Here is a 23851-nt window from a genome sequence, read left to right on the forward strand (position 1 = left end):
TGCAAGCGTTCTGTGCTCTGAAGTCCCTTTGCACCCATACCCAGAAATAAACGACAGCACACAGGAAATGGGTTGAAACTACGGCCATCACTTTATTGACTCATTTTAGCAGAGAACTGCCGTGCAGCTGGGGGAAATCGCACCTGCCACCAATGGGGTGGGGCACTGCATCCCCCCCCCCCGGACCTGCCATGGTGACCAAGGGGCTACACTATTTAGCGGCACCACTCCTAACATCCGCCAGATCAGAAATCCCTTCCAGTGCAACAGTGCAGAGTAGGTGAAAAACCAGCCACCTCCAAGCCAATCCGGGTGGATGGGGAAAATTCCTACTCGGCCCCAAATGGCGACCGGCTAATCCCACACTGTCACCTGAGGGGGGTGAGTGGATGCCGAGGTGTCCCTGCAGAAGGCCAAGAGAGGGCGGGGATCGCTTTCACTAGCGCACCCTCTGCCCCCTCGCTTGGCCCTACAGACTGGTTCACTGTGGGGCCCAGCCTTGTTTCTTGCACCCTGCCAGGACTGAATGTGACATTTGCACCCCACACTGGATGCAGAGCCAGGGGAAGGAGGGGAGGTCGGGCACCCAGACTCGGAATCAAGAGATGGAACGGGTGCAAAACTGGGCTGCAACTTCAGTAACTAGTTTGAAGGGAGCTCTGTAAACTAAGGTGTGGGATTCCACTTCTGGGGTGAAGTCGTTTCCCGGGAAACTATGCCCCCTCTTTGCCAAAGCCTTATGACCTTGAGTGTACACGAGGCTTTTGCAAACCTAGCCAGAAAGGAAATGGGCATCTGCTGTGGGGTTGCTCTCCTCAGCCTCTTCCTGCCTTCTCTAGGGCCCACCATTCCCCTCAGCCACTGGAGAGATTTGTCATTGTGTCAATGCATATTTAGCCGGCCGAGGCAACCCTCAGCACTCGCGTTGATAACAGTGCATCAGAAGTAGGACGGGATCCTTTGTTAGATGTTGAAAGGGAAGCTCTTCTTTGCTGGTATAGTGGAGAGAGAAGAAAAAGGAAACAAGTGTGAGCTACTTAAGTGGTGTTTTCTTCACGACCCTCTGTTTCAACTGCCTGGTTTTCATGTTGATTTATTTATCCGCCCCCCCAACAAGCCATTGCTCAAAACGTGATGGTCCTCTTCATAAGAAGATCTGGATTTACATCAGGGGACTGTATTTGTTATTGCAGGTGCGGCCAGCCTGAGGTTTTCTAGCTGTTGTTGAACTCCCATCAACTCATGCCACAATACAAGGTGGCTGGGGGTGATTGGAGGACAGCTTCTATCATCCCCAGCCAAGCTTTATGGCAGGGGGTGATGGGAGCTGTAGTCCTGAACAAGAGAAGCTGGGGATGATGGGAGTTGTAATCCAACAAGAGCTGGGGAGCGTCGGGCAATCTCTAGCCTCTCGGCTTCCTCTGTGCCATTTCTCTTGCTTTTGGATGTCTGCTCTGTAGAGAATCAGTTTGCTGCCCTGCCCCCTCTTAACACCACAACTCCACCCGGCCAGAGCCTAAATGCTGTGAATAGATAGCCCCACCCGCTGCCCCACAAAACCACACATTTATTTTATTTAGCATATTTAGCATGAGGGCTCAAGTGGCAGCTACAGCAAACAAGCAGCAGAAACATGAAACATGTGGAAAGACACTACTAAGGAAACATCTGTCGAGCTGGTCCAAGAGAAATCAAAGGGCTGCAGAGGGATCCAATAGGCTGTACAAAAATTTAAAGATACCATTTAAGATAGAGGCAATTTAAAAGTACAAAAATTTCACATACAAAACTTCTGGGGGACATTGCCCAAATAAAGTGGAAGGGCCCCAAATATAGTTCCAGGGGAAACAAGAAAAGGGAACCGAGGACAGACACAAGAATTGAAATAAAATAAGACAAAATGAGAAAGGAAATAATACTTGGTACAACCTTGGTTCATTAGTTAGCGAAGTCCTGTCCCACTCCTGAGAAAACAACTGGAAAAGCCTCGTGGGGTCCGGCAAGAGGAAGGAAGGAACGGACGCCAAGCCTCGTGGGGTCCGGCAAGAGGAAGGAAGGAACGGACGCCAAGCCTCGTGGGGTCCGGCAAGAGGAAGGAAGGAACGGACGCCAAGCCTCGTGGGGTCCGGCAAGAGGAAGGAAGGAACGGACGCCAAGCCTCGTGGGGTCCGGCAAGAGGAAGGAAGGAACGGACGCCAAGCCTCGTGGGGTCCGGCAAGAGGAAGGAAGGAACGGACGCCAAGCCTCGTGGGGTCCGGCAAGAGGAAGGAAGGAACGGACGCCAAGCCTCGTGGGGTCCGGCAAGAGGAAGGAAGGAACGGACGCCAAGCCTCGTGGGGTCCGGCAAGAGGAAGGAAGGAACGGACGCCAAGCCTCGTGGGGTCCGGCAAGAGGAAGGAAGGAACGGACGCCAAGCCTCGTGGGGTCCGGCAAGAGGAAGGAAGGAACGGACGCCAAGCCTCGTGGGGTCCGGCAAGAGGAAGGAAGGAACGGACGCCAAGCCTCGTGGGGTCCGGCAAGAGGAAGGAAGGAACGGACGCCAAGCCTCGTGGGGTCCGGCAAGAGGAAGGAAGGAACGGACGCCAAGCCTCGTGGGGTCCGGCAAGAGGAAGGAAGGAACGGACGCCAAGCCTCGTGGGGTCCGGCAAGAGGAAGGAAGGAACGGACGCCAAGCCTCGTGGGGTCCGGCAAGAGGAAGGAAGGAACGGACGCCAAGCCTCGTGGGGTCCGGCAAGAGGAAGGAAGGAACGGACGCCAAGCCTCGTGGGGTCCGGCAAGAGGAAGGAAGGAACGGACGCCAAGCCTCGTGGGGTCCGGCAAGAGGAAGGAAGGAACGGACGCCAAGCCTCGTGGGGTCCGGCAAGAGGAAGGAAGGAACGGACGCCAAGCCTCGTGGGGTCCGGCAAGAGGAAGGAAGGAACGGACGCCAAGCCTCGTGGGGTCCGGCAAGAGGAAGGAAGGAACGGACGCCAAGCCTCGTGGGGTCCGGCAAGAGGAAGGAAGGAACGGACGCCAAGCCTCGTGGGGTCCGGCAAGAGGAAGGAAGGAACGGACGCCAAGCCTCGTGGGGTCCGGCAAGAGGAAGGAAGGAACGGACGCCAAGCCTCGTGGGGTCCGGCAAGAGGAAGGAAGGAACGGACGCCAAGCCTCGTGGGGTCCGGCAAGAGGAAGGAAGGAACGGACGCCAAGCCTCGTGGGGTCCGGCAAGAGGAAGGAAGGAACGGACGCCAAGCCTCGTGGGGTCCGGCAAGAGGAAGGAAGGAACGGACGCCAAGCCTCGTGGGGTCCGGCAAGAGGAAGGAAGGAACGGACGCCAAGCCTCGTGGGGTCCGGCAAGAGGAAGGAAGGAACGGACGCCAAGCCTCGTGGGGTCCGGCAAGAGGAAGGAAGGAACGGACGCCAAGCCTCGTGGGGTCCGGCAAGAGGAAGGAAGGAACGGACGCCAAGCCTCGTGGGGTCCGGCAAGAGGAAGGAAGGAACGGACGCCAAGCCTCGTGGGGTCCGGCAAGAGGAAGGAAGGAACGGACGCCAAGCCTCGTGGGGTCCGGCAAGAGGAAGGAAGGAACGGACGCCAAGCCTCGTGGGGTCCGGCAAGAGGAAGGAAGGAACGGACGCCAAGCCTCGTGGGGTCCGGCAAGAGGAAGGAAGGAACGGACGCCAAGCCTCGTGGGGTCCGGCAAGAGGAAGGAAGGAACGGACGCCAAGCCTCGTGGGGTCCGGCAAGAGGAAGGAAGGAACGGACGCCAAGCCTCGTGGGGTCCGGCAAGAGGAAGGAAGGAACGGACGCCAAGCCTCGTGGGGTCCGGCAAGAGGAAGGAAGGAACGGACGCCAAGCCTCGTGGGGTCCGGCAAGAGGAAGGAAGGAACGGACGCCAAGCCTCGTGGGGTCCGGCAAGAGGAAGGAAGGAACGGACGCCAAGCCTCGTGGGGTCCGGCAAGAGGAAGGAAGGAACGGACGCCAAGCCTCGTGGGGTCCGGCAAGAGGAAGGAAGGAACGGACGCCAAGCCTCGTGGGGTCCGGCAAGAGGAAGGAAGGAACGGACGCCAAGCCTCGTGGGGTCCGGCAAGAGGAAGGAAGGAACGGACGCCAAGCCTCGTGGGGTCCGGCAAGAGGAAGGAAGGAACGGACGCCAAGCCTCGTGGGGTCCGGCAAGAGGAAGGAAGGAACGGACGCCAAGCCTCGTGGGGTCCGGCAAGAGGAAGGAAGGAACGGACGCCAAGCCTCGTGGGGTCCGGCAAGAGGAAGGAAGGAACGGACGCCAAGCCTCGTGGGGTCCGGCAAGAGGAAGGAAGGAACGGACGCCAAGCCTCGTGGGGTCCGGCAAGAGGAAGGAAGGAACGGACGCCAAGCCTCGTGGGGTCCGGCAAGAGGAAGGAAGGAACGGACGCCAAGCCTCGTGGGGTCCGGCAAGAGGAAGGAAGGAACGGACGCCAAGCCTCGTGGGGTCCGGCAAGAGGAAGGAAGGAACGGACGCCAAGCCTCGTGGGGTCCGGCAAGAGGAAGGAAGGAACGGACGCCAAGCCTCGTGGGGTCCGGCAAGAGGAAGGAAGGAACGGACGCCAAGCCTCGTGGGGTCCGGCAAGAGGAAGGAAGGAACGGACGCCAAGCCTCGTGGGGTCCGGCAAGAGGAAGGAAGGAACGGACGCCAAGCCTCGTGGGGTCCGGCAAGAGGAAGGAAGGAACGGACGCCAAGCCTCGTGGGGTCCGGCAAGAGGAAGGAAGGAACGGACGCCAAGCCTCGTGGGGTCCGGCAAGAGGAAGGAAGGAACGGACGCCAAGCCTCGTGGGGTCCGGCAAGAGGAAGGAAGGAACGGACGCCAAGCCTCGTGGGGTCCGGCAAGAGGAAGGAAGGAACGGACGCCAAGCCTCGTGGGGTCCGGCAAGAGGAAGGAAGGAACGGACGCCAAGCCTCGTGGGGTCCGGCAAGAGGAAGGAAGGAACGGACGCCAAGCCTCGTGGGGTCCGGCAAGAGGAAGGAAGGAACGGACGCCAAGCCTCGTGGGGTCCGGCAAGAGGAAGGAAGGAACGGACGCCAAGCCTCGTGGGGTCCGGCAAGAGGAAGGAAGGAACGGACGCCAAGCCTCGTGGGGTCCGGCAAGAGGAAGGAAGGAACGGACGCCAAGCCTCGTGGGGTCCGGCAAGAGGAAGGAAGGAACGGACGCCAAGCCTCGTGGGGTCCGGCAAGAGGAAGGAAGGAACGGACGCCAAGCCTCGTGGGGTCCGGCAAGAGGAAGGAAGGAACGGACGCCAAGCCTCGTGGGGTCCGGCAAGAGGAAGGAAGGAACGGACGCCAAGCCTCGTGGGGTCCGGCAAGAGGAAGGAAGGAACGGACGCCAAGCCTCGTGGGGTCCGGCAAGAGGAAGGAAGGAACGGACGCCAAGCCTCGTGGGGTCCGGCAAGAGGAAGGAAGGAACGGACGCCAAGCCTCGTGGGGTCCGGCAAGAGGAAGGAAGGAACGGACGCCAAGCCTCGTGGGGTCCGGCAAGAGGAAGGAAGGAACGGACGCCAAGCCTCGTGGGGTCCGGCAAGAGGAAGGAAGGAACGGACGCCAAGCCTCGTGGGGTCCGGCAAGAGGAAGGAAGGAACGGACGCCAAGCCTCGTGGGGTCCGGCAAGAGGAAGGAAGGAACGGACGCCAAGCCTCGTGGGGTCCGGCAAGAGGAAGGAAGGAACGGACGCCAAGCCTCGTGGGGTCCGGCAAGAGGAAGGAAGGAACGGACGCCAAGCCTCGTGGGGTCCGGCAAGAGGAAGGAAGGAACGGACGCCAAGCCTCGTGGGGTCCGGCAAGAGGAAGGAAGGAACGGACGCCAAGCCTCGTGGGGTCCGGCAAGAGGAAGGAAGGAACGGACGCCAAGCCTCGTGGGGTCCGGCAAGAGGAAGGAAGGAACGGACGCCAAGCCTCGTGGGGTCCGGCAAGAGGAAGGAAGGAACGGACGCCAAGCCTCGTGGGGTCCGGCAAGAGGAAGGAAGGAACGGACGCCAAGCCTCGTGGGGTCCGGCAAGAGGAAGGAAGGAACGGACGCCAAGCCTCGTGGGGTCCGGCAAGAGGAAGGAAGGAACGGACGCCAAGCCTCGTGGGGTCCGGCAAGAGGAAGGAAGGAACGGACGCCAAGCCTCGTGGGGTCCGGCAAGAGGAAGGAAGGAACGGACGCCAAGCCTCGTGGGGTCCGGCAAGAGGAAGGAAGGAACGGACGCCAAGCCTCGTGGGGTCCGGCAAGAGGAAGGAAGGAACGGACGCCAAGCCTCGTGGGGTCCGGCAAGAGGAAGGAAGGAACGGACGCCAAGCCTCGTGGGGTCCGGCAAGAGGAAGGAAGGAACGGACGCCAAGCCTCGTGGGGTCCGGCAAGAGGAAGGAAGGAACGGACGCCAAGCCTCGTGGGGTCCGGCAAGAGGAAGGAAGGAACGGACGCCAAGCCTCGTGGGGTCCGGCAAGAGGAAGGAAGGAACGGACGCCAAGCCTCGTGGGGTCCGGCAAGAGGAAGGAAGGAACGGACGCCAAGCCTCGTGGGGTCCGGCAAGAGGAAGGAAGGAACGGACGCCAAGCCTCGTGGGGTCCGGCAAGAGGAAGGAAGGAACGGACGCCAAGCCTCGTGGGGTCCGGCAAGAGGAAGGAAGGAACGGACGCCAAGCCTCGTGGGGTCCGGCAAGAGGAAGGAAGGAACGGACGCCAAGCCTCGTGGGGTCCGGCAAGAGGAAGGAAGGAACGGACGCCAAGCCTCGTGGGGTCCGGCAAGAGGAAGGAAGGAACGGACGCCAAGCCTCGTGGGGTCCGGCAAGAGGAAGGAAGGAACGGACGCCAAGCCTCGTGGGGTCCGGCAAGAGGAAGGAAGGAACGGACGCCAAGACCCCGAGTTTTAACATCAAATCATTTGGGGTAATAGCATCTTAAATTCAGATCAATGTGTTACTTTAATGGCCTTCCCTTATTAGGCCTTCGTTTCAACCTTCCTATTTTCATGTTGATTTCTTTATCCAGCCCCCTTATGCGAGCTGTTGCCCAAACCCTGATGCTTTCTTTCACTATGCTTTTCACCATGGATTTGCATCAGGGGACTATATTTGTTATCAGTTTTGGATTACAACTCCCACCATACTACAACTTCTACCATCCCCAGCCACCAGTTTTGATGGGGGTGATCATCTGTAGTCTCAACACAGCAGCTGGGGATGATGCGAGTTCTAGTCCAACAGCAGCTGCTGAGCTACTGGTGGGTCATCCCTAGCTTCTTGGCTAATTGCTGTGAATAGCTATCCCTCCCCACCCCTCTAGTGCTTCAAGTGGCAGCTATTGCAAGGAAGCAGAAGCAAGATGAAAGTGTAATGTCTGTGGAAGCAGATCTCTATGGAAATCTCTCTTGAGCACGTCTTGGGAGAAACCAAGAGGTAGTAGAGGGATCCGATGGGCTGTACACAAGCCTGCGTTGTTTTAACCAAGAGTCTTTTCAATATGAAATATATAAATATTTTTAAAATAAAGCATAAGCATCAACTTTAAAATATTTGTAACTTCTAATATAACTTCTGTGTAATCTAACTTCTGACTTTTCAGGGCTCTTACAAGGTCCCTTCCAGTCCAAACATGCATGATTCCCTTTTGATCAACAAGACATGCAATACTCCTGCAAGGTTTTGTAGCTGAGGATGATGGGAATTCTAGTCCCAAAACATCTGGGGACCCAATTTTAAGAACCCTTGGCTTCTGGAATTTATATCTGCCCTTACTGCCGGGACCTCCAAATATGCAATTCTTCTATCCTCACAGTAGTCCTGTAAAGTAGGTCAGGCTGAAGAGAATGACTGGAAATAGAAGTTGGACTACAACTCCCATCATACCTGACTGTTAAGAACCTAACAGCACTGCTGGATCAGACCCAAGGCCTATCTAATCCAGCATGCTGTTTCCCCATAGGGGCTCACTGGATGCCTCTGGGAAGCCAACAGACAAGAGATTCTCAAACTTGGTCCCAGATGTTGTTGGGCTGCAACTCCCATCAAGGGAAGGGATTCAATCAGAAAAATAAATCCATGCATCACTGGTCCCTCTTTACCAATTATTGACATTAAAAAAGTGTTCACAAGTATATGTGTGAGTGTACCTCTATACTATCTATATCTGTACTTGGGATGGTTGTGTGTACCTCTGCAGACATCTCTCCCGTGGGAAATTATTCTCAAGGCTTAGCTTAAATCTGCTTCCTCATAACTGCAGTCAACTTGGGGGGCAAATAGAATCAGTCTGGGTGTCGGGGGGGGATGGGACTTGCAGATCCCTTGCAGACTCAATGTGACGATCACAGCAGAATCATGGCATTTTAGAGTGGGAAGGCTCCTTGGAGATCATCGTTATCTGGCTTCTGTCTGAAAGCCATCAGCAAAGAAGAGCCCAGGACTCCATGAGGTGACCTTGGCAACCCTTCTCCCATTTGGGAAAGCATTCCTACTGCCTAGCCTAAACCTGCATTCTCGTATTGGCAGCGTTCAGTGCTGTGCTCAGTAGCAACAGAGAGGAAGTACGCTCCTTTTTCAACACCTTTGATATCTGTGGACTGCTGTCTTTTCCTATGTAGCTCTCTGACAGTCTGGCCTCTGGAGGTGGTAGGAGTCAGACTTACCTCTCCATCTTCTGGGAAGACAAATTCAAGAGGTTCTTCAACACTGTGAAATAGAGAAAGATTTCTTATGCTTTGCTAATCTCTTAGGAGCTACTCAATGGCACAGCAGGGAAATGACATGACTGCCAGAGGTTGCCGGTTCAAATCCCTAGTGGTATGTTTCCCAGACTATGGGGAACACCTATATGGGGCAGCAGCAGCAGGAAGGTGCTGAAAGGCCTCATCTCGTACTGCATGGGAGATGGTAATGGTAAACCACTCCTGGTCACTAGGAGTCGATACCGACTCGACGGCACAGTCTACCTTTACCTTTGATCTCTTAGGATTTGCTACAATCTCCATATACACAGAGGAGTGCTAGACAAGGCAGGGGAGTTTTATGAAAGCAAGTAGTTTTAAGAAAATAAAGTTTAGCAATTAGCTACTTAACTTGACTCAGTTAGCAGCTACGCCAGCTAACTGAGCAAAGAGACACCTTTTAAAGTGCTGATGCTCTGATATTTATATACCGATGGCATTTGTAAGGTAAAGTGTGCCGTCAAGTCAGTTTTGACTCCTGGCGCCCACAGAGCCCTGTGGTTTTCTTTGGGTTTACCATTGCAGGGGGCAAGCAACAGGCCCCATCCAACCCCAGCACAGCATCCCTCCAGTGGCTGTTGCTGGCGTCTGTCTTAGGGTTCTTTTTCGATTGTGAGCCCTTTGGGACAGGGATCCATCTTTATTTTTATTTCTCTGTGTAAATCGCTTGGGGAACTTCTGTTGAAAAGCAGTATATGAATATCCATCGTCATTTTGTGAGGCTTGATGTTTAGCAAATTTGAGACAGCTTTTGTATGTTTTCTTTATCTGAAAATAGATTGGTGGGAGTGTTCTGAGCCCGATCTATACTGTCTGTAAATACTCTTCAATTGTTTACATAGTGTCCTACAGCATGAGTCAAACCAATGATTAGTTGCTCTCTTACAATGAGCATATGAAGACTGTAACTTGCTCAGACATGAGAACTTTTGTATAAGAGCATCTTCTAATACTCTGGATATAAATCAGGCTGCACTCTAACGAGCAGTGGAAAAACCTGAATTGCATGTGAACTGCTCCCCAATAACTTGTAGGGACTTCAGGATAAATCTGGCCAACATGTGAATGCAGCACCTCCATTCCAGAGGAGGTGTGTGTTAAAGGGCTTTAAAAGCCTCATGTGAAAAACCTCCTGGAATCAAACTTTACTGAATTTGTTCAAGAATTCTGAGAAAACAAACATAGGCTCACCCTGCATGGTTGAAAGTCTCCTTTGCTAATCTGCAGCGAGGAGGCCATTTTAATAATTAGTGTCTCTGGTGTGTTCTAGGCATTAAAAGTAGCACAAATATATAGTACTCAATGTATATCACTATATACTGTGAAGTGTGCGTGTGTGTATTCAGTGAAATGTATTTCCAGGCAGCATACTTATTTTGAAATATCAGACTTAAACCCTTGGGGGCCTGGGATGTGTGGAGGCCCTGGACTTTGAGGGGCTGGGGGCCCATTTTAAAATCTCATCTCTGGGCCCATTCCAACCTTGCTATGCCCCTGGTGGTCACTACACAAAACTTTCTGCACAACACCTGCACAGAAGAAACTTCCATGTAGAAAATGTGTCTCTTGTAAATTGACCCTGAATTTTCCATCCATGACTGGGATATCTGAGAGTTAGAGTCAATAATAAAAGAACAGCACACTGCTTGTGACAGGAAGGGGCAAATTACAATGATTTCTTAGTCTGGCACGGGCTGGTTTTGGCCCTGGCAGAACTTGGCTGTCTGCTCCTGTTGCAAATGCAAATTCCTCTGTCTCGTGTGGCAAACTAATGTATCCTCCTCCCTCCTGGTGGCAAAGTAAGCACTAGTGTGGTGAATGCACATATACCCCATCATGAGCCAACAGTCATCACAAGACAAAGGCTGGCAGGAATCATTCACTGGTTTATAGACACACCACCACCACCACCAACACCTTCTTCTTCCCCTATTTTGCTAGTGGCTATTTGGGCAGGTGATCCTCTAGGACAAAGTCGCAGTTTTGTTTTGTTTTTAAAGCATGAGATGAGACAGAAAATGAAACTTGGAATCCTCACATAACTCCTGACTGTTGTTCTAAGTCTTTTACAGAGATGGCTCATGTTTTCAGGTTTTGATCAACAACCATGTCTAGACAGTGTTCCTTTTAACAGGCATTTCCAGATATTGTTGACTACAAGTCCCATCATCCCTGTTTGGACAGGAGTGCAATTTCAGTGCTTGCGCTAGGCACTATTTCCCCTAGATATGCCCCTAGTTCTAGGCCCCTGATTGTCTTGGTTGCCCTCTTCTGCACCTTTTCCAGTTCGATAATGTCCTTCTTAAAATACGGTGACCAGAACTGTGCGCAGTACTCCAAATCTGGCCACACCATAGATTTGTATAAGGGCATTATAATACTAACATTTTTATTTTCAGTCCCCTTCCTTATGGTCCCTAGCACAGAATTGGCCTTTTTTCATAGCTGTCGCACACTGAGGACACTTTCAATGAGCTGTCCACCATGACCTCAAGCTCTCTCTCCTGGTCAGCCACTGACAGCTCAGACCCCATCAGTGTATATGTCAAGTTGGGGTTTTTAAAATACCAATATGCATCACTTTACACTTGCTTACATTGAACCACATTTGACATTTTGTCGCCCACTCACCCAGTTTGGAGCTCTTCACAATCTGTTTTGCATTTCACTACACTAAATCGTTGAGTGTCATCTGAAAATTTGGCCACTTAGCTGCTTACCCCAATTTCTAGATCATTTATGAACAAGTTGAACAACACTGGTCCCAGTACAGATCTCTGGGGGACCCCACTTCACACTTCCCTCCATGGTGAAAACTGCCCATTTATTCCTGCCTTCTGTTACCAGACCACATATGAACCTGTTCTCATTCAGCAAGGCCTATTCTTCTATTTGTTTAACAATTTTGTCCTTAAGTATGCTTTCCATCAATTTACCTGGCACAGAAGTTAAGCTAAGCAGCCTGTAGTTTCAGAGCCTGATTGTAGGGAGAAATTACGTATTTTTGCTAGGACCAAAGACTCTCTTTATACCTTGAATCTCAAGACAGGATAAATACTCAATGGGTGGGGTGTATTTGAACATAGAAGGACTGTATTTCAGGATCTCTATGGAACTCCTAATGCCCTCTCCTCCCTCCAATAAAGCAAGCCACAAAGGGAGGGGCTGATTTGGATGACGTTTGTAGTGTGCAGGAGGGGTATAATGCTTCCCCCCAAATCCATAGGCCTAATGCTAATTGCTACCAGAATTTGTTAGCTGTTGAAGGGGAAATGCCCATAAGCTTTCCTTTCCGTGATGAATACGGAGATCTAAGCTGGTAATTGGCACAAGAGCAGAAGACTGGATCCCCATCCCTCTGCACCCTGGCCCCTATCCAAATCCACACATCCTGCAGCTACAGAGAGGTGGGCTGGTCATGTGGTAACAAGCATGACTTGTCCCCTTAGCTAAGCAGGGTCCGCCCTGGTTGCATATGAACGGGAGACTTGATGTGTGAGCACTGCAAGATATTCCCCTCAGGGGATGAAGCTGCTCTGGGAAGAGCAGAAGGTTTCAAGTTCCCTCCCTGGCTTCTCCAAGATAGGGCTGAGAGAGAGTCCTGCCTGCAACCTTGGAGAAGCCACTGCCAGTCTGTGTAGACCATAGTGAGAGAGATGGATCTATGGTCTGACTCAGTATATGGCAGCTTCTTATGTTCCTACGTTAAAAAAAGAAAAGAAAATGATGCTGGGAGTTCTAGTCACTATTGCACTGTTTTGCTAAAATGGAAATAAAAGTGGGGAAATAATGAAGACACTGGCTAAATAAGAGACAATCGAGCACTAATCATCCACCATGATGACTAGACGAGCAACAAAATTGGCTGAACTACCAGAAGTCCACAGCAACAACTACAATGTCAAATATTTCTATATCACTTATCAACAAGAGCAACAAGGGTTTTAAAGGAACCCTTGCTAACTTGGCAAGGAGGCACCTTTTACCGTGGTGATTCTCTTTATTTAGCAGGGGGAGAGTAACAGGCCCTATTCACCCCCCGCACAGTACTTCCAGTGACTGTTGCTGGTGTGTGTCTTATGTTTCTTTTTAGAATGTGAACCCTTTGGGGACAGGGAGACATCTTATTTGTTTGTTATTTCTCTTTGTAAACCACCCTGAGCCATTTTTGGAAGGGCAGTATAGAAATTGAATTATTATTGTTATTATTATTATTACTACATAGAAAAAAGGAAAAAGATGGTTGCCTTTCCCCAAAGGGCTCAAAATCTTTAAAAAATCTTAACACAACAACAACATATGGCTTGTTCACAGAATAGTCTGAATCTAGGTTTAATGTGGGTTACCAGCATTCGTGTGATTGCATGAACCCATGTCAAGGTGGGAATCTCAGGTTAACACCTTGGTTCACACAATCACTTCAATGCTGGTAACCCACATTAAACCTAGCTTCAAATGACTGTGTAAACCAGGCCATAGTGGTTTACTACTATGGAGGGGTGTTATGCTGGAATTGGATAGGAAGAATTGCTCCACCCACTGCTCAATATGACCAAGTCACCTCTTGAAAAGGTGGTGCCTCTTTCCTCAGTTAGCAGGGGCAGCAACATACTAGGGATGTGCACAAACCAAGATGTGCAGAGGCCATGTGTGTGCTGCTGCTGCTGCTCCGCTGCGCCAGGGCTACTGGGGGTAGCGCTATCGCAGTAGGAAGCAGCATGGAGAGGTGGAGGAATAGGCAGGCACCTGCTCTCTCCTCCCTTTTAAAGGTGCCAAAACGGTGCTGTGAATCTGTGCACAGATCTTGATTCATCCACATCCCTACAAGTAGGGATGGGCCCGGAACGGTCCGGACCTTGGTGTTCCGGTTCAGGTGGGGGGGTAGCTTTAAGAGCGGCGGGAGGGCTTACTTACCCCTCCCGACTCTTTCCCGCTCTGGCGCCGTAATGTTACGAGTAATTGGGGCAGCAGGATACCTCCCTGCCACCCCCCTCCCTGCCACCCCTGTTGCTGTAAAACTGCCAGGAGTCCTTTGCGCGCGTGCACGTCACAGAGACGTGAAGCGCGCCCACGATGTGCGCGTGTGCACGCAAAGGACTCCTGGGAGTTTTACAGCAACAGCGGGGAAGGGGCGGCAGGGAGGTATCCTGCCACCCCAATTACTACTAAACTTACGGCGCCAGAGAGGGAAAGAGGCGGGAGGAGTAAGTAAGCCCTCCCGCCGCTCTTAAAGCTACCCCCACCCCAATTCCAGACTGCAGTTTGGCGGTTCCGTGCACATCCCTACCTACAAGATACCTCCATTTTAAAAGATTAAACCTCAAAGGGAGGAGCAGGTGAGCAACCCCAACCCAAGAAGCTCCCTACACCTTGCCCTGGTGTGGACAGAACATAGTGGGATAAACCAGTGCAAGGACTGCTAGGTATAGGGCCCTAGTTTTGTCTCCCCGTGCCATTCCTTGCATAAGCTAACGCAAACTCGCATGAAAAAAACCTCCCAGCTAGAGACAGCCCTAATCAGAAAAGCCCTTGTTTCCGAGGAGAAAATCGGCCTCGCTTCTCCCTCAGAAAAGCTGTGCAGGCTGACAGGAGAGCCCCCAAATAAGCTGTGGGAGATTCCTGCTTGGTTCCTAGTGTCCAGTCATGGCCTAGAGAAGTACCACATTTCTGACATGTAAATGAAGTTTCACTTCTGTCCCTTTACATTGTACCCTAACTACTGTGGATGTATGCAGATAAAGCATTGAGCTAAGGCATTCTTCTTATCCCCCCTCCCATCTCTCTGTTGCTATTGTTTTACAAATGCAACTGTCAGGATTTCTAGGCAAGAACATATCTTTGGATGGGTCTAAGAGCAGTGTCCAGAGCATCCTTAGGGATGTAGCAATGTGCAGGAAGTAGTGCAGAGCCCACCATATCCATGGGGATATCCTAATTTTCAACACAATCAAAGATGCATGGATTCTCCACATTCCATTGTGATCTGGGTAAGTGCCAGTTTCTGCATCATAGGTACTGTATTCACTAGCCCTGTACAGGTCTTATATAAGCATGGACGCTGTACCCAGCTACAGCATTCTCCAGTAGCACACCTCATCCTCACACTGACGTGTTCTTTAGCCCACACGATCTGTGACTATAGTATTTGAATGTTGTACTCATGGATAGTGTGGGGATGGAGTGTGGACGTGAGGGACAGAGCATATTCTAGAGCAGGGATTCTCAACGTTGGGTCTCCAGATGTTATTGGACTTCAACTCCCATAATCCCCAGGCCCAGTGGCCTTTGGCTGGGGATTATGGGAATTGAAGTCCAATAACATCTGGGGACCCAATGTTGAGAATCTCTGCTCTAGAGGATGCTGTACTTGGTTTCAGTACATCTAGCACTGAAACCAGTACTAGTATTGAAACCAGTACATCCTGGTTTCAGCATCTACGGTTGATGTAACACCTGAACAGGACTACTGCACAGGGCTTATCTGAGCCAGGCCGTGCAATCCCTGTCTGGGACCAAAATGAGCAGGTGTGGGGAAGAGATGCTCTGGAGGCCCATGGGAGTTGCAGGGAGGGAAGGAGAATCGTGTGGAGTGTCTCTTGTTTCAATCTGCAAATCAACCCTATAGGGTAGGTAAGTCCCTCTGGAAGATGGGAAGCCTGAGGCCCTGGGGTTTTCCCGATAGAGGCAGCATCCAGTGGGGGCTGTCAGACTGCTAGTGCAGCCTCTTGGCCCTGTGCTACTCCAGTCTCCACGTTATGAAGAGGGCCTTGGTAAAAAGGAACGGGATGTTTTCTAGCCTCTCTTAATCTTAATACAGAGAGAGAGAGAGGGGGGGATTGACCTCTTTTCTTGGAACAATGGGTAAGTGTCTGCTGCCTATTCTTCTCTTTATGAAGATCTTTGACTGAAGTTTAGAATTTGTGTGCGCACTTCTTTCAGTTTGGGATTGGTCAAGATTAAGATTATGGAGTATGGAGAAGGCAAAGAGGACAGTGCAATATAGACAGTGCCATATATTTCTATGGCAGGGTAAAGTGTGCCATCAAGTCAATTTTGACTCCTGGCGCCCACAGAGCCCTGTGGTTTTCTTTGGGTTTACCATTGCAGGGGGCAAGCAACAGGCCCCATCCAACCCAGGCACAGCATCCCTCCAGTGGCTGTTGCTGGTGTCTGCCTTAGGTTTCTTTTTCGATTGTGAGCCCTTTGGGGACAGGGATCCATCTTTATTTTTATTTCTCTTTGTAAATCGCTTTGGGAACTGCTGTTGAAAAGCAATATATGAATATCCATCGTCGTATTTTTACATGATTATTATCATCCTCACAACCATCAGAGATGTAGTTTGGGCTGAGAGACAAGCATGTGGGCCCACAGTCACACACAGTGGCTTTCATGGCTGAGTGGGGGATTCAAACTCACGCCTCCCTGAGTCATACTCCAGTTGTCTTGTGGTAAATAGACACAACACAATCAGCACACTAAATGTGGGGTTTTACATTTCACAATTTTGTGTTTAATTCTGCTTTTCCAAGGTCAGTTTGCAGAAAAGAGGACATAAACGTGTGTCTTGATGGGCTGCTCCTGTTCCTCAATGCTAACATTCATGCTATGATGATTCTGAACAGGCTGAGATTAATTTTAAAAATCAAAGTAACAAAAAAGGGAAATTCTTACTGAATCAGGAGTGAGTTTTACAGTGAATCTGTAAATTAAGTATGGGAGAGGAGGAGGTGTCACAGAAATAATGGGCTATAACTGCTGGGTAATTAACTGTATCTGCATTTCTAAGCAGATTAAAAGTTCAGCTCTCATTTGCCAATGAGGCTGCTGGGAGAATTATTTGGAGAATGTTTTCCAAATATTTTAATGCTCAGTAGGAATTACTCACAATTTCCTATTCCCACCCCCAGGCCCCGTGAGAATATACTGAGAAAACAGAATATTTAGGGCATATTCACCTCAAGCCTACCTTGGCACACTAATTGAGAGGCAGGCACAGGGAACCAAGGAGACACACAGGAATTCAAAAATGAACACACAAAGCCAGGCAGTAAGTGATACTGAGTCCTTCTAGCCTGGTACATCAGTTAGGCAAGTCCTTCCTTTTCTGCTCCTGGGACACTGACTGGAGATGCTCCCCTCTGCCCCTGTCCTCCTGGGATTCTGGGGGGTGAGGGGGAACAGCCCCCCTGCCCTTACTGACCAGCCCCCCCTGCTCACGGGGTCCATTCACTGCTACTGAGCATTGCGATCTGGCCCTTGTCTTCCACACAGCTGCAGTGACCAGGCCTTCCTGCAACCCCCTCCACACACTTGACTTCTGTAGCACTTTCCACAAATCCAGGCCCAGGACCGCCTGCTAGCTGCCACCTCCTTCCAGTCTGCTGCATTTCAGTCAACTTTGTGCAATATTTTTTAAATGTATTTTACTTAAATGGCAGAGAGACATTAAGAGAGGCTAAAAAAAAACCCAATTTCTTCTCACCAAGGCCCTCTTCATAACGTGGAGACTGGAGTAGCACAGGGCCAAGAGGCTGCACTAGCAGTCTGACAGCCCCCACTGGATCCTGCCTCTATCAGGAAAACCCCAGGGCCTCAGGCTTCCCATCTGCCAGAGGAGACTTGCCTACCCTATAGGGCTGATTTGCAGATTGAAACGAGACAAGCCACACGATTCTCCTTCCCTCCCTGCAACTCCCCACGGGCCTCAGGGGCATCTCTTCCCCACCTGCTCATTTTGCTCCCAGACTGGGATTGCACGGCCTGGCTCAGATGAGCCCCACACCACCTATCCCAGTGACAGCTGGTTTAACTTTGGGGCCTACCTCTCGTGGGCCTCAGGGGCCATCTTGGAGCACTTGCTGGGGGAAAGAGCCCCAAATGCTCTCAGCATAGAACAGAGCCATGGGGAGAAGGCAAGCCTCCTTTCCCCAATCTTTGGAGAGATTCCTTGGAAGAGACCAGGAACGCAGCATCACAGCCCAGCAGTGCTTGCCCCACAACCCAAACACAGCAGAGTTTTCCATGTTTCCCCCACAGAATTCAGAGACACAAATAGCACCTACTTTCTATAAGACGGACCCAGCTTCTTCCCAAAGCCCTCTCTGTAACTAGGAGAGCTACTAGGACCGGCTGACCAGGAGTCTGGATGACTCATCTGGAAGTCCCTGCTTTGGATCTGGCCTAAGAAGACTTCAGGCAAACCCCAATGCCTCAGTTATCCCATCTGTGATATGGAACCAACAAGACTCACCTACCTTACAGGACTGTAGTATGGATCAGGAGACACAGCTATCAGGATCCTCCATTGCTTGCTTTGCCTTCATTCTTTTCCGATTCCCACTCCTTCTCCTGGGCACTTTTACTTTGGCACAGGCCCAACTCAGGGAAGGCTGCTAGGCCAAGTGGAGATCAGGCCTAAAAAGAGGACAGGAAGACAGTTTGGACAAGGACCAGAGAACTCCTGCAGAAAGGAATAACAGGAAAAGACAAAGGCCCCAGGAGATAAGCCAGCAGAGCCTGGATGCTGGACAGACAGAGACTCAGACATTAGAAAACACAGCTAAACATGCTCTTGTAGCAAGGGCTATCTAGACTCAGCAGGGCTTAAATAGGGGCCTGCAGGTCTCCACGCTGTAGCTGGTCTCTTCAGCCCTTATTGGGTGCAGCTGGTTCAGGCTCTACTGTTGCTCTTGAGAAGACCCCTTCCTCACCAGTCGGTCTCTCCTGAGGGAGATGCTATGCTCCCAGTTGGGTGCTTCTTTTCCATTACTGCAGATCGGCCTGGGCCCAGTAGCATTGTCACTCTTGGGGATCTGACAGGGATGGTGGTGCCTCTCTGCTGGCCATATGTTGTCCTTGCCCCCCAAGTGAATCCTTCTGTGGGGGGACAGGTCTCTCAGAGGGAGCAGAGATGTGGGGAGATCCCCGAAGGTTGATGGCTTGGGTTCCTCCATGATGTGACCCAAGGGTGTCTTATCCAAAGCCCTTTTGGGGATTGCATCAGGTTTCTCCTCATCGGCAAAGCCCTCAGAGTCTATGCCAAGGTTCCCCTTTAAGACGTCTAGCTTTGGAATCCTATCTGGTGCTCCTCTGAGTTTATTCAAGTCAGCTTGCCTGAAATCCAAGGTGCACGTCTGGTTTCCTTGAAATGTCTCCTCCCCTTGATTTTGTGGATTCTAAGATGGCACAGCCACTTTCTCCCAGGGTTACCCCCCCTTCTGCTGCATCAACCAATGCTCTTGCCCAGCACATTTTCCACAGTCTTCATAAAGTGCACCCCCTCCAGGAGTCCTCCATGCAGGTCGCCTGGACATTGGTTCAAGAATCCAGACCTTTCATCTTGATTATGCCCTCATCACAGTCAGCTGTTTCCTTGCAGGATCCTGCATTCTCTTTGTGCAGCTTGACCTTCCTCCAGGTAGACAGAGGAAAAGACATAGGAACATAGAACATAGGAAACTGCCATATACTGAGTCAGACCATTGTTCTATCTAGCTCAGTAATGTCTTCACAGACTGGCAGTGGCTTCTGCAAGGTTGCAGGCAGGAAGCTCTCTCAGCCCTCTCTTGGAGAAGCCAGGGAGGGAACGTGAAACCTTCTGCTCTTCCCAGAGCAGCTTCATCCCCTGAGGGGAATATCTTGCAGTGCTCACCCTTCTAGTCTCTCATTCAGATGCAACCAGGGCAGACCCTGCTTAGCTATGGGGACAAGTCATGCTTGCCTCCACAAGACCAGCTCTCCTCTTGTGCCCCCAAATCTTTCACGGTCCTGCTTTGGTATCTCTTTTTCTCTTGACATAAAGAAAAATCAGATACATCCAGATGTGTAAGCACTTAACCCACAGTTCCCGGGTCTGAATGACATGCAGAGGTGTGTCTGAACAAGACCAGACTCCTCCCTCTCATGCAGGGAGGAGGGACCATGTGATCTCATCACTCTTTCCAGTCACACTCACGATCCACAATTAGTACAAAGGTTGAGATGCCGTTTTTAACTAAAAAGAGTTAACATTGCAAAAGGAATGAGAAGAGAGTTCCCTGTCCCAGAGGGGCTCATGGTCCAAGCAGCAGCTCAAGAGAGACGCCAGCAGTAGCCTCAGAAGGATGCTATGCTGAGTTGATTTGGGGACAGTTGCTCCCTGCCCCCCACCCCGAAATATAAGCGAGACACCACTTTAAAAAATGTTTTGCTCAGTTAGCAGGGAGGGAAGCCAAGCTGTGTGTCACAAGAAGGCCCGAAGATGTTTCCGTGTCCCAAAAGGAACTGCGACTTCGTCCAAAGGTCCCTCATGGCCCAGGGAGCAGGGCCGTTTCCCAAACTGTGTGGCACAAGAGGAGGACCCCCCCCCCCATTGGCTCCCTGTTCCAAAGGGCCGCATGATTAGAAAAAAGACACAAGGGAGGCCCTGGAAAGGGCGCTGTGCAGTGCTGAAGAGGGACAACTGCTCTCCCCCTGCTCAAAAGAAGAGTCTCTACTTTAAAAAGTGCCTCTCTTGGCCCAGTGGACCAAGGTCTAGCTAACAGCCGGATAAAGGAAATTCTACAGAAACCCCCTACGTCTCCTCCAAAGGGAACAGAGGAAAGCCAGGGCTGCCCTTGAAACTCCCCGCCACTTGATGAAACTCTTCCCAGCACAGAAGAGAAGCCCCTTACCCTCCATCATGATCTCTATCCTGCACCTGGCACGATGCTGAAGGCGCCCAGGAGGGAAAGGCCTGCTGGTGTCCTTGAAGCCCTTAACTGCAGCATCTGGAGATCAACCTTTCTGCTAACCCCGACAGAGGAAAGCAGAGGCGAGAAGGATGCAGCTCCTCTCCCAGCTCCTCTCTCTCACTCAGTGATGGGAACGGCTCCAGCAATGGCAGAAATCAACCCCTTTTGCTGCCACCAGAAACTTCTGAGCAGCTGACAGTTGAGAGAAGGCAGTTGGTAATATCACAGAGAGTGATGTCACAAAGAGCAAACAGGGTTCAAAAAAAGTCAGTGAGGCACAGTTATAGACCGCTTCTCAAAAGAACTGACCACCCACAGGTTTAAAATAGAAATAAAAATATGTGTTATTGAATTCAAAAGAGAGGCTTGACTTGTATCTAAAGAAACACACATGACATTTCCACATGACACAGATCACGCAAGATGTTTCACGTGTCTGGCCACTAATACAGCATTACTGTCTAAAGTCCGATTCAGACATTATGCAGTACGAGTGTACAGATGTCTGTACACCTGTACACTTGTTTGTGTGAATGGCTGTGCCTGTGTTTATTTTAAAAGTGAACCTGGATATAGGCCAGGATATAGGCCAGAGAACAATTTGTTATGGGGCAGCTAACAAATAAAGTTTGTTATTATTATTATTAGTAGTAGTAATAGTAGTAGTATTTCCTTCAAATCTGTTCTCTATTATGGTACAGATAGGAAGTGTGCTTCTGTACTGCACTCAGCATAATATGTGAATGACTGTCCTGTGTACAGATCTTTACCTGTGTACATTGTACACTCATCGTATGAGTGTTGAACATAACATGTGAATGGGCCTTAAGTGTATGTGCTTAACTGACTAGATGCTTATTATTAGAGGAGATGGGGAAAGAAAGCAAGGGATGTTTGGGTTAAGTGGGGGGACATTAAAGTAAGAAGAGCTGGTGAGGACCACTCGGTGGGAAAGGAAGGTGCATAGGAAGGATCACGTCAATAGCTCACGTCCTTTCCATGTCTCATATGGATGAAGGTGGGGGGACAAAGGAGATGGGGGTCTCCTTCCTTCAGGGGAAGGGAGCAAATATTCACCCAAAGAGCTTATGTAACACCAAGGCGGAATTGGGCTGAATGTCAGTATCCACCCTAACTTACACCCGGAAGCATCCTTGGATAAGCACACCGACATTGCCACTGAGGGGCCCTCAGATGTGGAGAACCCCTACACAATCCCCAACAGGGCTTCAGATGAGACATCCTTGCGTCATGTCATGCAGGAATCCAAACCATCAGCCTTCCGGGATCTCCCCACATTCTGTGAATCCCTTGACAGACCCCACCCCCATCCCACCCCTTCTCAGGGGGCAAGGGCACATCCTGGCATGGCCAACAGAGAGCTGCCACCATCCCTACTGCAGCCCCAAGAGCAACCAGCAGCCCCGCCACCACTGAAAAGGGCCGTGAGCAGGGCTGGTGAGCATGGTGGCCGGTGAGCATCATGGCAGCACAGTGTGAGATCACTTGGAGCTCTGCCTTAGTGACTCTTCCCACTGCAGGGCATGGGTCAGCAGGGCAAAGGACCCAGAGCGACTTGGGCGATGGTGATGCAGGAGCTCTGTGGGCCAGTTGCAGTGGGCTGCACACTGCCTTCCAGTCCCTCACTGTGCACTGGTGGGGGCAGGAGAGATGGAGAGCCTCTGGCGCTGGTGGCGTGGACACCTCTTCCCGTGCAGCATGACCCTGGGGGGCTGTGCTGCATGTGGAGGCAATGGACACAGACCACACGTCAGATGAGCTGCCAGCAGCCACGGCCCAGTAGGTGGATTCTAGGGTTCCTGGGGAGCCAGCCCTCCAGCAAGGCTTCCTGGTCACTGACAATGCAGCCAACACAGCCAGGGCTGCTACGCATGGTCAACTGGTGCACTTCTGTGGTGTTGTGCACACTTTCCACCGGGCCGTGCAGGATGCGCTTGGCCTCCAGGAGGGAAAGGCCAGGTGCAATGGGGGCTCCCACCACACAGGCCCTGCTGGGGCTCATAGCCAGCCTCAATGTACACCCTGGGACACCCCCTGGTTCCGGACCTTTGCTGCTCTCTTGGAAGTGCCACAAGGCTGAGGACTGCAGTGGCTCTTGGGTGCATCGGCATGGCAAACCTCTTGGTTGCATTGGCATGGCATGTCCCATCCGGTCTATTTGAAGGGGAAAACTGTCACCCTTGACCAGCTGCCCAGGTGGAGACACTACCTGGTGCAATGTGTTAGGCAAGCCAAGGGGAAGAGGCTGGGTTGCAACCAGGAGGAGGGGGCTGGAGCCCCTAGAGGAGGCGGCTGGGTCGCAACCAGGAGCAAATTCCAACCATAATTGGGGTTGGAAGTTGCCTATTCTGGAAGGACGGGGGAAATTCCCCTTCAGATACAAATGCCTGCCTCCAATTCAAACACTTGAAGTGAGCATTAGGAGCTCCCAGGGCCCATATTTCTGAAGGAAATATGAACTGCAGCAACACCTCTAGATGAAAAGCATCTTTTGGTTGTGACAACCCTGCTTTGACTGAACTCCCATATTTTGTTTGCATCTTGATGACAGTTTGAAGCAGCAGACAATCTGAATGGAATCTTTTAAATCTTTCAGACACACAGATAATCCAGGTACTTGCTTAATCTTTGTTCAATGCACAGTTTTTATTTTTATAGACAAAATCCATGTAATTTTCTCCAGCAAACATTGATTGAGAAAATCTCATTCATATACCAGTCATTTGGAACACGGTCTTTAACATGGATAACATGTAATAAATAGTTAGTAGCTCAAGTTTCTCTTCTTTGGAGTAAAGACCTGGTAAACTTCTCCAAAAACATGCTAGTGATACTTTCTTTTATGCTCATGTTCCACTACATTTGTGCTGGCTTCCTGTTTTTAAAAAGAGAAAAAACTCATTTTCTCAAAGAAAATGTTTAATTTTTCCTTCTTTATTTCTCATACTGATAGCCTGCTCTTCCTCTAAGGACTTCAGTGCAGAATACAGGGTTATTCCACTTTATCCTCACAACAATGCTGCAAGAGAAATTAGACTGAGAGGAAGAGAAATTGACCAGGGCGCTTTCCAGAGTACACACTACAAAAGTGGCATTACTGTCTGTTAAGTGTGCTTCCGTACTGCCTGTGTTTCGACATTGCAAACCCTGTGCTGTCAGAAAGGTGTCATCTGGAAAGCTCCCAGGACATCTTCCAGATTACCCGCTGAACAGCGGTAGTTGACTTCAGCTTGGCAATATTGTTTTGAACTCGTAAATAGCGGTTGTTGCACAAAACCAACACCAGGGGAGCAGTCTTTTCTAGCTTGCATGAAACTTTTGCATTGGGAAAATACAGCTTTCTATTTACAAGGTGGTAGCGCTGAATTGCAAAGAGAACACCTGAAAGAAGGCTTTGGAAATGTGGACGGCACCTTGCTGACAGCG

At 51.2% G+C, this 23851-nt stretch overlaps 1 long non-coding RNA gene across 2 annotated transcripts; it reads right to left on the reverse strand.

Annotated features, from left to right (window-relative positions):
* Positions 1-68: 68 nt before the first annotated feature.
* LOC128329280 (uncharacterized) lies at positions 69-20616 on the reverse strand. Of its 2 annotated transcripts, none has more exons than XR_008309598.1 (4): positions 20345-20616; positions 17948-18107; positions 8531-8655; positions 69-992 (listed from the first exon to the last, which is right to left on the reverse strand). It is a non-coding gene; the product is annotated as an uncharacterized LOC128329280 (long non-coding RNA). The 2 variants fall into 2 exon arrangements; XR_008309599.1 differs by lacking the exon at positions 20345-20616 and adding an exon at positions 18404-18760.
* Positions 20617-23851: the final 3235 nt, after the last annotated feature.

This window comes from Hemicordylus capensis, chromosome 6, assembly GCF_027244095.1.
Source record: "Hemicordylus capensis ecotype Gifberg chromosome 6, rHemCap1.1.pri, whole genome shotgun sequence".
In the NCBI taxonomy this organism is placed as follows: domain Eukaryota; kingdom Metazoa; phylum Chordata; class Lepidosauria; order Squamata; family Cordylidae; genus Hemicordylus; species Hemicordylus capensis.